Below are 15,543 nucleotides of genomic sequence, written 5' to 3'. Positions count from 1 at the left end.
GCAGCATTTCTTCTACAAGTTTTGTAGTTTTAGCTCTCTTCTAGTTTTGTTTCCATTGTTGTAATAAAGTCCATGACTAAAAGAAACTTGGGGAGAAAGAGTTTATTTCACCTTACACTTCCAGTAACAGTCCTTCACTGAGGAAAGTCAGTGGGAGCTGAAGCACAAACTGTCGAGGAACACTGCTCACTGGCTTGTGGCTTGTTGAGCCTGCTTTCTTCTGTACCACAGGGCCTCCTGCCCACAGTAATACCACCCACAGTGGGTTGGGCCCTCTCACATCAGTCATTGATCAAGAAAACGTCCCTCAAACTTACCTGTAGGCCAGTGTGATGGAGGCACACTTGATTAAGTTCCTTCTTCAAAGATTAAATTAAAAAAAAAAAAAAAAAAAGAAGCCAGGACAAGCATTTACAGTCTGTGGATTATGTGGAGTGAGTTTTGTACACAGGAGGAGGTAGAACTCTAGAACTCATACCTTTATATATGCATATCTGGTTGTTCTCTCATTATTTGGTGAGGACACCAAATCGTCTTAGCAGCCTTGTTGTTGGGCTAGACAGATGGCTCAGGAGTTAAGTAAGAGTGTATCTTGCTCTTCAGAGGGCCTAAGTTCAGTTCACAGCACCCACATCAGGTGGCTGACAATTGCTCCTAACTCCAACCCCAGGAATTCTGTGACCTCTTCTAGACCCCACACACTTTGACTCACACATGCACATACCCAAACACATGTACACATAAGTTAGAAAATAAAATGTCTCTTAAAAAACGAAAATTACTGGAACTGCCCATGATGTTTTCTAGGAGTTTTGATATACCGTGGTGGATGGTAGAGTGAGAGATTGACAGTAACAGAGGTGTGGGTACATTGTCAGTGTTAACTGGAAGTTGATATTGTGTCCTACAACTCTGCCCAGCTCATTAGTTTATAGGCTTTTCTTTCTCTTCTTCTCTTCTTCCCTTTCCTCTTCTTCCTCCCTTTCTCTTCCTCCTCTTCCTCCTCCTCCTCCTTTTTCTTCTTTTAGAATCCTTGGGTTTTCTAAATGCACCTGTGCAGAGTCAAATCTTTTCCTTCTTTCTAGTCTGGATGGCTTTCATTGAATCTTCTTGCCTAACATGTTGAGTAAACAGGGTGGTAGTTACCATCCTTCGTTTTTATTCCTAATCTTAGAGTTTCCCTCTTTTTACCATGATGTGTGATGTATAATACTACCTTGAGATTGGTATAGACCATCTTCACTAGGAAGAGGAGGTTTTCTTCTGGTTCCACTATTGCGTTACTTTGGCACCAACTGATTTTCATATGTTAAACCAGCCTTGCCTTCTTGAGATAAATCCCACTTGGCCATGGCATCTGATTCATTTCCCATGTAGATTCAATTTGCTAGTAGTGTTTTAATGTGGATTTTGGTACTTATTTGGTCTTTACAACAATCCTATGATTATAGTCTTCCAGAAAAAATGAAGCATAAACTATAGTCAATTTGCCTGTGACCACATAATGTCAAAACTGAAGCAGGAATGAAGACTTTTCCCCTCTTAACATAAATAATTCACCATTGGTTTTCATTTCTTTGGGCTGTTTGAGACAGGGTCCCATTAGCCCAGGCTTGCCTTGAACTAACAGAGATTCATCCGCTTCTATCTCCCAAGTGCTGGGACCAAAGCCTGCATTACCTTCAAAAAACAAACAAACAAACAAACACCACTAATAACACCCTGGACTGGAAACTCCCAGAGAGGGAGAGGATCTTTTTAACGCTCTCATCACAAGGCCATGCATTAGGATGGATTGCATTTTGGTTGTTATTCATGTGCTTTTCAACACCTCTGTTTTGAGTCATGATCATTAGCAGGCAAGATATTTGTGTGATTTCACTTTCCTTTTGGTGCTCAGCATTGATGGTGCCTGTACATACGTTCCTCTTGCTTCAAATATCATTGCCTTTCTCTTTAACAACTCTTTACCTGGCACTGTGTATTTATCCCCTCCCCCCCCTCTGTCACCATAGCAACTGCTTTACCAAGGACTATAATTGCATAGAGTTTACTGACAGAATCTCAAGATTAAAATCTTTTGCTTTCTCTACCTTTTCTGATGTGTATACGGTTAGACTGTTATACATTTCACATTGAGATTTAATCACTTGGATAACCAGGAAGTTCTCTATGGCAGCTTGCAAGAGAGAATAGAGAATGCAGGGCAAATGTTTAGCCATGTCCATGTTATTGGGAGACACAGGAATCCCTTTGAATTTTCAGTGTATACATGTACCCCAGTTGCTTCATCAATTTCAGCATTGTAATGTATCCCTGCCATTTATTCCTGAGCTCCTATATTGTAGCATATAGGTTTTTGACTCTTTTTATGTGTATAGGTGTTTTGCCTGATGTGTATTTATGTGCTTAGGGCCTATGGAGGCTAGAAAAGGATGTCAGGTCCCCTGGAAACTGGGCTATAGACAGCTGTAAGCTGTCACATGGGTACTAAGATTCAAACACTGGTCCTCTGGACGACCACACAGTGTTCATAATTGCTGAGCCATCTCTTTAGCTCCTGGTGTACAGTTTTTAAAACATATTTCATGGGCCAGTGAGATGGCAAAACGAGTAAAGGCACCTGCTGCCTATCCTGATGGTGGAAGGAGAGCACCAGAGCCCTCACACGCGCACACACACACATACACACACACACACACACACACACACACACTTATTTACTTAGTAAATAGTCATGTTAGGTCCCTAAGAGCATATCTTCTGTAAGACACATACTAATGTATATAACAAAGACAATAAAAATGCATTAAAAAAATTATCAGTCCTGATTACTGTGTTGCCTCTATTGTTGTGTATTTGGAACTTGCCTATGCATTAATCAAGCAAATAACCATATGCATATTCAAACATAAAATGCAAGAGTATAGGTACATACTAATTTTCTTCCATTTTAAATTCAAATGGAATTGCCTCATTTTATAATTTAGCAGTATTCTGAAATGGACTGACTTTTATTGTCAGCATAAAGAATGTTTTTCTGCTGGGCGCTGGTGACGCACGCCTTTAATCCCAGCACTTGGGAGGCAGAGGCAGGTAAATTTCTGAGTTTCAGGCCAGCCTGGTCTACAGAGTGAGTTCCAGGACAGCCAGGGCTACACAGAGAAACCCTGTCTCGAAAAACCAAAAATATTTTATATATATATATATTTTGTTTGTTTGTTTGTTTACATACATGCACATGTTTATAGAATCTAAACAATTTGATGCATTTTGATCCATGTGTACATATATGACACCATCTCCCAAGTCAGCATAAAGAACATAACCAGCATTCCTCTCAGAAGTTTCGCAGAAACCAGCATTATGTACCCTTTTTCTGCTTGACTTCCCTCACTTAACACAGTCATTTTGAAGTTAGTCTGTGTTGCCATGTGTATCAGTAGTGTGTTCCTTTACGTCGTTTAGTATTCCATTTTTTTTTAAGATTTATTTTATTTATTTTATGTAAGTACACTGTAACTGTCTTCAGAAACACCAGAAGAGAGCATCAGATCCCATTACAGATGGTTGTGAGCCACCATGTGGTAGCTGGGAATTGAACTCAGGACCTCCAGAAGAGCAGTCAGTGCTCTTAACCTCTGAGCCACCTCTCCAGCCCTAGTATTCCACTTTGTAGATAATTTTTGTGTGTTTGTGCTGCTATAAGCCTTTTATGAACACTCATGTGCAGGTCTTTGGTTAGGCATGTGTTTTGCTTCTTGAGTATTTTTCCTTGTGCAAATCTTAGAAGAGTGGCTGACATGTCCTAGGTATGTGTATAACACAGTTGGTCTGGTTGATCAGTAGCTGTGCACTTATACTTTATTGTGGTGAGTGACGTAGATGAACATCTGTATGTGTCTATTTGCTATTGTCCCAGTTTTCTTTTTGTTGCTGTGATAAAACAGACCAAAACCAACTTGGGGAAGAAAGGGTTAATTTACAGATTATAGACCGTTATCAAGGGACACAAAGGTAGAGACTGAAGTGGAAACCACAGAGCAGTGCTACTCACTGGCTTATGTCCTCTGCTCAGCCAGCTTTCTTACACAGCCCAGGACACCTGCCTAGGGATGGTACAGCACTGCACAGAGTGGGCTAGACCCTCTTCCATCAATTAGCAATCAAGAAGATACCCACAGATATGCCAATCTGATGGAGGCACTTCCTCAGTTGAAGCATCCTCTTCCCAGGTCTGTCAAGTTGACAAACAAGGCAGCCATCACAGCAGTGTTCGTTCTTTCATCTTTCTTCATATGTTCAAGTCTTTTGTCTACTTTAAAAGAATTTTATTTTATTTTTTATTTGAGAGAAAAGATCTCACTATGTAGTTAGCCTTGGCTGTCCTAGAACTCTGTGTAGATGACTTCAAACACACAGAAATCTACCAGACTCTGTCTCCCAGGGCTGGGATAAAAGGTGTGTACCACCACTCCTGGCCTAAAGAAAATCCCTTTAATATTCACTTTGTATGATGGGGTGTACATGTGTGCATGTCAGGGACAATTATTAGAGTCTGTCCTTTTTTACCATGTTGGTTCTGAGGGCCCAACTCAAGTTTTCAAGTTTTAAGACAAGTGCCTTTACTTGCTTAGCCATCCTGTCAGTTTTTAAAATTGGATATATTGAGATTTGGCCCAGTATTGTAACTCTGTGTGCTCTGGGTAATTTCTGTTGGATGTCTTTGCTCTGTTCTCCTTGGATTGTGGCTTGGTAATCAGTTTGAAGAAAGTTGTGTTTTAGCAATATTCAGTCTTTGTACCTGTGGACACGGTCTATTTCTTCACACATTCAGGTCTGATTTTGTGGTGCTGAGCTTGAACCCTGGAGTAAGGTCATTCACCATTTTACACGCACAAAGTAGCTCCTTTGATCCTAACAACCCTAAAAGGAACTGTACAGTTTATGGTAATTAAACATGGCACCTTCCCCAAGGCCATGAAGTTGGTAGGTAGTAGAACTTAATTTCAGATTTCAGTTTGGCTCTGTCTTAGGCTTCTATTGCTGGATAAAACTTCATGACCAAAAGCAACTTGGGAAGGAAAGAGTTGATCTCATCCTACATTTTCATACCACTGTTCATCAGTGAGAGAAGTCAGGACAAGAACTCAAGGCAGAAACCTGGAAGCAGGAACTGAAACAGAAGCCATGAAGGAATGATGTTTACTGCTTTCTTATAATTCAGGACCATGTGCCCAGGGAAGGCACCACCCACATCAATCATTAATTAAGAAAATGCACTACAGACTTGCCTGTAGGTGAATCTGATGGAGTCATATTTTCAATTGAGGTTCATCTTCCCAGATAATTCTAGTTTGTGTCAACTAAAGAAAAGGCCAGCCAGGAAAGATCCTTGGAATCTTGGCTCTTGATCACTATACTATGCAGTCTCTGGAATTCCCAGAATAAACACAGAAATAAGTAGAAATGCCTTTATTGTGCTGGCAGAATTATTACTTAACTGAGTGGGCATGAGAAAGATGAGAAGGGAGACAGAGATTGAGAATGAGAAATGACTTTTTCAGTGCATTGGATTTAAGTATCTATAGGGTGTCCCCTAGGAAGTTCCATAGAGTCTGAAACTTGAGAGAATCTTAGCACTGAGAAGTATTGTAAGGTTGGCTAAAGCACGAACATCCTGTCTTCCAAGACCGCAGGAGAGCAAAAGCCCCAGGAAAAAGGCATCAGCATTGCCCAGTAAGGTGAGAGGCCCAGCTAAGTGAGACCTAGAAATAAAATCCTTCAAACCTTTCAGTCGGTGGGCTGGCTAGTAATGATTGTATTGTATGTTCATCAGAAGCCAAATTGAAACCCCTTGGAGAAGTCAGGAGGAGGAGGAGGAAAACCAGATGGTAAATGGGCACCACACTTTCCAGAAGTCTAGATGAGAAGCAGGCCAGGAGACTGGCTGATACTAGCTAGAGGGACTAACTGCATTAAGGAAATAGTCTCCCCTCAGGTTAGAAAGGATTTGGTTGAATTTGTGGTCTGAGTAGGTAAAGCCCAGAGAGGTGATGAACTTGTACTGAAGGAGATGAGGTGAGTGTGAATGTAGTGTGAGAAGCTTGAGGTAGAGGTAGGAAGCTGAAAAAAATGTATATAAAGGCTCCAGTGTTTTGGTAAAATTAGAGTGCCTTATATTTATTAGAGCCATAAAAATGGTAGTTGAGAGCCATCAAGTTTTAGAGCAGGGGAAGAATGGGCCTAGGCTAATAAAGCTGGACCATAGACCCTGAAAGTCTGACCGTGGCTGCTGACCTTGAAGCTGCCTGCTACAATGTGCAGAGGGTAGTGTCATCCAGAAGTGACAATAAAGCCCACAGGTGGGCTCTTTGGTTGGACAGATTCAATGAGAAAAATTGGACATGCAAAAGAATCAGAATGCCCACAAACAAGAAATCAAGAATCAACTTGTAACCCGGGAGGAAGCAAGAAGGGTGTGGTGGGGTCACCAGCAAGCCAGTGTGCTAAGATTAACTATGTATGGAAGCGGGGTTGAGTCTGTGTGCTTGTATGTTTGATTCAGGATATGTTTATTAGGGTGGTTTCCACTCATCTTGATTCAGATAATTGTAGTATTGCTTCCACCTGGAGGAACATCCTCCTGTCAGCCTTACTTTCTGTCTATAGGCTGACAGGACAGTGGAATGCCCACGTCTCAAGATGCCATTTTAGTAAGGCTAAAGACCATGGAGATTAGAGGCATCCTGGGTATTTCATATCATGGCATAGGAATTGGGGCTCTGCATCAGCCATTGCTTCTCCTGTTCCCACTTCTGGGAAGCATGTTCTTACAGGAAAGTCACCTTAGGAAAGGCAAGTCTGTGTGTTTTAAAGTAGCCTTGTGAGCAGCGTCAAGATCCACGTATAGTTACACAGTAAGTTCTCTAAGTTAAAGCCATAGGAGTTAAAGGAAAGTATAATTAAGGAATTCAAAATGGATTGCAAGATCCACAAATTTTTTTTCTAAACAAAATGAGGAGGGGCAAATGTAAACATTTGTATCATTAGTATTATAATACTTGTTTTTGAAATAGCTCCACTTACTAGAAAAGGCTTTTGGGATATAGATATGGAGAGGAAGGGTTAGGAATAGACCTCAATACAGTAATAGGAAGTAGATATATATAGTTCAGCCCTACAAAAACAAACAAAACAAAAAAAGTAGGTCTCCATATTATGGAACAGCCTTGGCCAACCTCAGTCCAAGAAGGTAGTCTGTTACTGATATCCAGGGCTAAATGGCTACATATCACCACCACCATGTGCCCGTGCAGTATCTACAAGGAAGACTAGAGGACAGTACCAAGGAAGGGGAATCTGAGTTCTGTCTCGTCTGCCTTTCCCTTCACAATCTGTAGCACTTCTTCATATGCATTCAACTGTTGATAAACTGTGTTAAGTGTATGACCTAATGATGATGATGACTTTGTATCAAAATAAGCAACATTGTTCCAAATGTTTTTAATACTTAACAATGTGAAATTAACTTAATAATTTAACACTTAACAATGCTGTGGGCTAAGTTCTCCTTTTATCTAGAGTGCACATAGATGACACATTAATACCTAGACAGAGCAGTAGGCATGCAGCTGGCCTGTGTGTGAAATGTGAGGAAGTTGTTGTAGGAGAGTCTTCTGTGAGTGCCAGGAAAGCTCTTACGTCGCCTTACGGAGACACACTCCACACATCATAAGGCTCACTCAGTTAGAGTGCACAGTTAGGGATGTATTAGTACGGTCATGGTTTTGCCATTACCACTGCTGAGTTTCAGAATTCTTTCAGTGCCACAAATGGAAACCTCACTGTCTTCCCTTTGCTGCCCCTCTGGGTTCAGTCCTAGCTGTCTAGCCACTCTTTCTTCTGAGTATTTCACAGACATGGAATCATGCAACATCAAGTCTTCATGCTGCCTTCTCTTGCCTAGCATGGTGTTTTGAAACTGCATCTATGTTGCAGCATCTGTCATTTCTTTGTGTGTATTTTTAACTGCCTGCCAGTTAATATGGCATTACCTGTTCATCTCTTAACAGACGTTTGGGTTGTTTCTTCATTGAGGCCGTTATAAAGCTCTGCTGTTGGAACCATTCATGTGTATTTCAGGCGAGTGTAGGATTGGAGCCTTGGGAGTAGACTGCTGAGCCCTACAGTGCCTCTCTTTATCTTTTTGAAAAGCTGCTAGTTCCCGCCAGCACCTTCTGTGTGTTCAGGGCTTGTTTTTTTTACACCTGTTTACTCTTGTTCTAGCTATCCTAGTGGATGTAAGGTAGTAAGTAGCTCATTATTGTCTGATTTCCCTGGAAAGTCATAGGGAACTGATGGAAATTTTATCTTTTAAAGTATTTATAAGCACACATGCACTGTGTATGTGCTTTTTAAAATTTTTTATTGTTGCTGTCTAAGAGTTTTTACATATTTTGGTTATAAATTCTTTACTGCATATGTTATTTGAAGGTATTTTATGCCATTATGTGTATTATCTTTAGTTTCTTGATGGTATGATTTGCAACACAAAAATTAATTAATTTTGATGAAGTTTAATTTTCCTTTTGTGACTTATACTTTTGATCTCATATCTAAAAAACTTTTGAATAACTCAGGAACACAAAGGTATATTATATTTTTGAAATCAAAAAGTGTAAGTACTCCAACTTTGCCGTTTTTGTGTTAGCTATTCATTTTCATGAGAATTTTATCAGTAATATTCTGTGCCAAAAACAAGTAATGAAAATCTGGGGTTCTGATAAAGGTTTTGTTGAATTTGTAGCACAGTTAGTACATCACTTTCATACCCCAAAAATCTTCCCTTTGAACATGTCTTTCTGCTTTTTTTTTTTCATTATTTTGTGAATTTCAGGGTACAGGTTTTGTACATATTTTCTCAATTTATTCCTGTATGCTTTAGTCTTCTTACTATTAGCTGGAATTGGTTTGTTTGTTTGTTTGAGGCGGGGTTTACTATGTAGCCTTAGCAGGACTGGAACTCTGTAGACCAGGCTGCCTTCAGGAGATCTGCCTCTCCCTGCTTCCTAGAGTCTAGGATTAAAGACACGTGCCAAGATTACTTTCTTCATTTCACTTTTATATTGTTTATATATATATATATATATATATATATATATATATATATATATATATATATATAAAATACACTTTTGCTTGGAGATCGTGTATCTTTACATTGGTTTGTGGTCTAATTTTAAGGGGGGATTCCCTTAAGATGTCTGTGCACATGACCAAGTCATCTGTGAAGACGGGGGTTTACTTCCTTTCAATCTGAATGGTTCTGTTCCTTTATATTGTTTAGTGATCCTAGAACTACCCCAGTCAACTAGAACTGGCAAGAAGCAGGCTTTCTTACCTTGGTTAGCTAGGAGTAAGATAGCCTATTAGCTGCAGGTGTCAGTGCTAGTTAGTTTTTTTTTTTTTTCAACTTGACACAATCTAGAGTTCTCTGACAAGAAAGACCCTCAGCTGAAAACATTTCTCTTTTTGATTGGCCTGTAGGTAAGTCCGTGGGCATTTTCTTGCTCAGTGGCTAATATGAGAGGGTGGCTGATGTGAGAGGGCCCAACCCACTGTGGGTGGTACCACCCCTAGACAGGTAGTTCTGGGTGTTATAAGAAAGCCAGTCAACAACTGTGTTCCTCTATGCCAGTGCTTCTCATCCTGTGAGTCACCATCCCTTTGGGAGGCCTACCAACCCTTTCACAGGAGTCACATATCAGACCTCCTACATATCAGATATTTATATTTTGATTCATAACAGTAGAAAATTACAATTATGAAGTAGCAACAAAAATAACTTTATAGTTAAGGGCCAGCACAACATGAAACACAGCATTAGGAAGGTGGAAACCCACTGTTCTTTGCCCCTTCTTTAGTGCCTGCCTTCAGGTTCCTGCTTTGGTTAAGGTCTTACCTTTGCTTCTCTCAGTAATGGGCTGTGATCAGAAAGTGTAAGCCAAACGACTCCTTTCCCCCTAATCCCAAGTAACTTTTGGTCATGGGTTTTGTCACAGCAATAGAAGGAAAACTAGGACAGTCTTCCTTTGCTGTGACAGAAGAGTGAGATTGAATTTGACAGGTGCCCTGGGCAACAGGTTTACATGGCTGTCCAGCCAGTGCGTAGTGAGTTTGAGGTGGGGCTAATAACCGAATGGCATGGCTCAGAACCTGGTACATGTCCTGAAAACTTGACGTCTATGAGACTTTCCAGCCGGCTAAACTAACTTTATATTGTGCAGAGGGTTTCTACCAGCTTGCTTAGACAAGACAATGAATCTGTATTGGGTTTTTTGTTTTGTTTTGTTTTAAATTACTTTTAATTGTGTTCTGTGTATAGTCTGCATGTGAGTATGTACAAATGAGTGCAGTGGGTATCCTAGGAGGCCAGAGAAGTCAGAGCCCTGAAACTGGAGTTATAAGCTGCCGTTGGTGGTGGGTGCTAGGAACCAGACTTGAGTCTTCTGGAAAAGCACGCAGTGCTCCTAACCTCTGAGCCATCTCTCCAGCCCTTGATTGTTTAAAACAAATCATGATTCAGACTCAAGTTTTCAACAATTTGTGTGTGTGTGTGTGGGGGGGGGGGGAACCTTTGGTAATCTCATTCAGGAATACAATTGTCTTAATTTAATTTTCTTTTTTAGAAGACAAATTTTTAAGAGTATACTTTTGTGTGGCATTTTGAACGAGAATGGCCCACATAGGCACATTTATTTGAATTTTTTGCTCCCCTGTTGGTGGACCATTTAAGAAGAATTAGGAAGTATGTCTTGTTGGAGGAGGTGTGTCACTAGGTTGCTAAGAGACCTTGACTTGGGGAATCTCAACTAGAGACCACAAGAGAAAAAGAAAAAAAGTAGGAGGAAGAACTAGGTCAACATTAGGCAGAATGGACCATAAGCACATGGCCAAGAGAGATTTGCCTGAGGATAGACTGCTACAACAGAAACAGCCCAAACAGGACAAATTGGCAAGTCACGAGCCTTTATATGGGTTTTTAACAACATGGTCTGGTTAGAGTAGCTCAGAACCTGCCAGGCATAATGCCAACAGCTTATTAATAAAATTGGTGTCTCTATGTCATTTACTTGGGAGCTAAACAGGCTATAGTGAAATAGTTATTCCAGTAGAAAAACAAACAACCTCGGCCTAGCAAACACAGAAGTGGATGCTCACAGTCAGCTATTGAATGGATCACAGGCCCCCCAATGGAAGAGCTAGAGAAAGCACCCAAGGAACTAAAGGGAACTGCAACCCTATAGGTGGAACAACAATATGAACTAACCAGTACCCCGGAGCTCTTGTCTCTAGCTGCATATGTATCAAAAGATGGCCTTATCGGCCATCACTGGAAAGAGAGGCCCATTGGATTTGCAAACTTTATATGCCCCAGTACAGGGGAACACCAGGGCCAAAAAGGGGGAGTGGGTGGGTAGGGGAGTGGGGGGGTGGGTATGGGGGACTTTTGGGATAGCATTGGAAATGTAAATGAGGAAAATACCTAATTAAAAAAAAAGAAAAGCAAACAAAAGGGGCGTAGTAAAGCCCCCTCAAACTAATTCTGCAATTCTGGGGGTAGACTTAAGATTTAGAAAACTCAGGCCAGGCTAGTCTCTAACTCCTACTTGTAGATCAGATATAGCTCTATCACTGCCTTTGCACCATGCCTGCATGCCTGTGTACCACCTTGCTCCCCACCATGATGATCATGGACTCATCCTCTGAAACTGTAAATAAGCCCTCAATTAAATGCTTTCTTTTCTTTCTTTCTTCCTTTCTTTTTTTTAAGATTTATTTATTATATGTGAGTACACTGTAGCTGTCTTCAGACACTCCAGAAGAGGGCGTTAGATCTTGTTACAGGTGGTTGTGAGCCACCATGTAGTTGCTGGGATTTGAACTCAGGACCTTCAGAAGAGCAGTCAGTGCTCTTAACCACTGAGCCATCTCTCCAGCCCCCAAATGCTTTTCTTTTCTAAGTTGCTTTGGTCATGGTATCTCTTCACAGTGGTAGGACACTGATAAGACAGAGGGTGTCCTAAAGAGCCTGGTTCAACACAGCTGAACTTAGGCTGCCTCTCTGTGATGTGCTTCTCTTTTGGATAACTGGTGTTCACCATATCCTGTGTAAAATTGTAGATTTGGATGTAACTTTTTGCATTTTGTACATTGCACAGAGTTAAGTTTGACACTTGACACTAACCATTGGCAAAGGTTAATGTGATTGTAATATCGAGCCAAGCATTGTGACAGACACGTAGAATCCCGTCATTCAGCTGCTGAGTTTAAGATCAATCTGGGCTACAGAGGAAAAACCCTGGTTCAAAAAATATGATCAAAAATACAAAAATATCTAATTTACTTAGGAAGCATATTAAGTATAAATTGTTTCATACTTGATACACAGATTTTTCATAAAGATGGAAGTCACTTGAAAGTTAGGATTTTGGGGCTGGTGAGATGGCTCAGCAGTTAAGAGCACTGACTGCTCTTCTGAAGGCCCTGAGTTCAAATCCCAGCAATCACATGGTGGCTCACTACCATCCATAATGAGATCTGAATCCCTCTTCTGATCTGTCTGAAGACAGCTGCAGTGTACAATAAATAAGTAAATAAATAAACAATAAATCTTTGGGCCAGAGTGAGCAGAGGTCCTGAGTTCAATTTCTAGCCACCACATGATGGCTCACAACCACCTGTACAGCTACAGTGTACTCATGTTCATAAAATAAATAAATAAATCTTTAAAAAAAAGAAAGTTGTGATTTTAAATGTCTGATACACAGGAGTCTTGACACTAAACTGCCCCCAGGTTTGCTTTAAGTCCAGTCTTATTATTTATAGGTACTCTTTCACTACAGAGTCTGACTTTCAACTTCTTGTGGACTTAATACCACAAACTTAATATTTCTCTTAATCCTGACTACAGCCTTGAGGCTCAGCAGTAACTATGAAGGGGCTGGTGAGGAAGCTCAGCAGGTAAAGCTCTTGCCATGGCAACCTGAATTTGATTCCCCGGGACCCGTGTAGAGGTGGATGGTGAGAATGACTACGCACATGTACTCAAACACACATCACATACATACACAAAATGATAATAGTTTTAAAATAGCTAGTTTAAAAAGCCTTTGGAAGCAAAACCATGCCTTGGTTTTTGTTTTGTTTACCTGTCCTATGAAAGAAGAAATTAAGCTGGGCTCAGGAAAAGCAGTGAGAATTCTAGGGTATTGAACAGATCTGGGATGAGCTGCCAGTCTCCCCAGCTTCTCCTAATGTCATTATCTTCAGACTCAGGAGAGCCAGCTGGCTACCCAGGATTCTCACCGGCACTAAGGGACCCCTAGAATTTTATTAAATATTATTTATTATATTTATTTATATTTATATATAATATATATCATATTTATTATTTTATTTATTAAATTTTATTTAAAATTTTATTTAAAGGCTCCCCTGACTAGCTGGGCTCTGTCTTGGTTCCTTTTCCTGTTACTATGACAAAATACCCTGACAAAAGCAACTTATGGGAGAAAGGGCTGACTTTTGGCTCACAATCTGAGGGTGTAGTCCATCGGGGTGGGGAAGTCATAGTGGCAGGCAATGCCTCCAGTCAGGAAGGTGCTAGGCTCCCCCTCAGGTGATGTCATCTGTAAAATGCTAAACAGAAGCTCCCAGAGGGCACCCTAAGTGCTACCCACAGGCAATCAGTACTACCACAGGCTCCTACGAGATACCAAAGACTGGGTAGGTTAACTCATAGACATTGACTTTGCTCTGCTCTGGAAGCTGGGGGCTGAGTTCCGAGAAGTCCCTGGGCCACAGCTGATTGTCTTCTCACCGCGCTCATGTGTCCTTTCCCCACACTGCTTGTGAAAAGGAGCAGCAGGCTCCCTGGCATCTCTTCTTCAGTGAGCGCTAATCCCACCGTGAGTACCTCACCTGAGCCTAACCATCTCCTAAAGGCTTGTTGTGTGACAAGACTTTTCCTGGGGAGATGCAACACACACAATCAGGAACCCACGACAGACAGAGGACAGGGACCACCGGAGTCCAGCTGTGTGGACGGAGTTTTATTGAGGTTACTTACAGGAATATGGGTGGGGGCTTCCTTACAAGAGCAGAGGTGAGTCACTTCAGCATGGGTGGTAGCTCACAAAGCTGGGAATCTGGACCACAGTGTGCAGCCCTGCAGGAAGCTCAGTGGGCTGCAGAGCATCCTCTGATGGTGCCTCAGTTGGTCTGAACCCCTTCCAGACAGCTGTGCTGGTTTCTGCTTCTTGCAGGCCACTGGTCTAGTCTAAAATCTTCATTTCTGCTTTTCTCCCCTCAGAAGTCTTTTTTTATAGCTCATTTTGCTTGCGAGTCTTTGCAGCTTGGCTTCTATCCTTCTAAGGGGACTCTCAGCTTTTATTGCTTACTCTGGAAGGGAGGGGCCTAGTGCATCTTGTCAGTTTCTGGGACTGCCAGAAGCTATTTTGAATTGTTTACCTCCTTTCTTACAGAGCGTTCTATAGGATTGTTTTTACTCTCGAAGGAAACTGTTACACAGCACAGCCCCTCCCATCTCCAAATTCCATCCTACTGGAGCTTAGCTCTTCAGCATTTGGAGGGGTCTGTCCGAGTATGTAGCCACACGGTCACTCGGTGCACAGCAAAGGTTCTGCTACACAGTTCATTCCTATGAGAAAGGATGATGTGAAAGTCTCTCTAGCTCTTAACACTTATGTGCAAAGTGGTTTTATATTGTTTTGTAGTTTGAGATGTAGAAGACACTTTCTTCTTCCATTCTCTGAAGTCACAGAACTTACTAAGATTGGATTCAAATTGAGATAGGCTTGCTCTTTCATTTATTAGACACTTTTTGAGCATCTGCTGTGTTTCAGGAACTATTGATAACACTGAGAGAGTGAACAAAATGGACAAATTTTTTTGCCCACTTTGAAGTTACCATTTTTTAAATTAAATTAGAAATGAATTTAAAATATATGAGGTAATAATAGCTAAGGAGAAAAAAATGGGAAATATTAGGACTGTGGAGCTTACAGTTTAGATAAGGTGACCAAAGACACAGTTACTTCAGGTAGCATAGTAGTTAAAGGACAAGAGCAAGTGTTGACTTCCATGTAGCCAGATTGGAGGCTGACATGCTACTAGGCACAGCACCTTCAATCAGAAACCTACATAAGGCAAAGCTGCTCCTTGTTTTTAGATCCCAACTCCCCACTTCTGTCTACACCTCTCCCTCCTCTGCACCTTATCCTGTTTTGTGACAGACCCTGTGTTCTAATTAACAATTTTGCAGCCTTTTTGTAAAACACAGTCTGTAATAAGATGTTTTATGTTAACACCACTACTGCCAGAACTGAGCAAGTCTGACTGGCTTGGAGTCTGTACCAGCCCCTGAGGTGGTGTGGTATTTAACTAGCTCTGTGTGTTCTTCTCCCCCTCAGTGCATCGTCGCCCCTGCCTGTGTCTTCCCTCGCCTCACATCTTTCT

The 15,543-nt window shown here is 41.2% G+C and overlaps 1 protein-coding gene across 9 annotated transcripts in view; it reads left to right on the top strand.

Moving 5' to 3' along the window:
* Arhgef11 (Rho guanine nucleotide exchange factor 11) overlaps positions 1–15,543 on the top strand; it is a 125,405-nt gene that overhangs the window by 26,331 nt on the left and 83,531 nt on the right. The gene's annotated exons all lie outside the window — the stretch shown is intronic.

The sequence above is a fragment of the Mus caroli genome, unplaced genomic scaffold (genome assembly GCF_978045245.1).
Source record: "Mus caroli unplaced genomic scaffold, Mus_caroli_1 scaffold_3, whole genome shotgun sequence".
Taxonomy (NCBI): Eukaryota; Metazoa; Chordata; class Mammalia; order Rodentia; family Muridae; genus Mus; species Mus caroli.
This window is presented reverse-complemented; position numbering and strand designations above follow the sequence as displayed.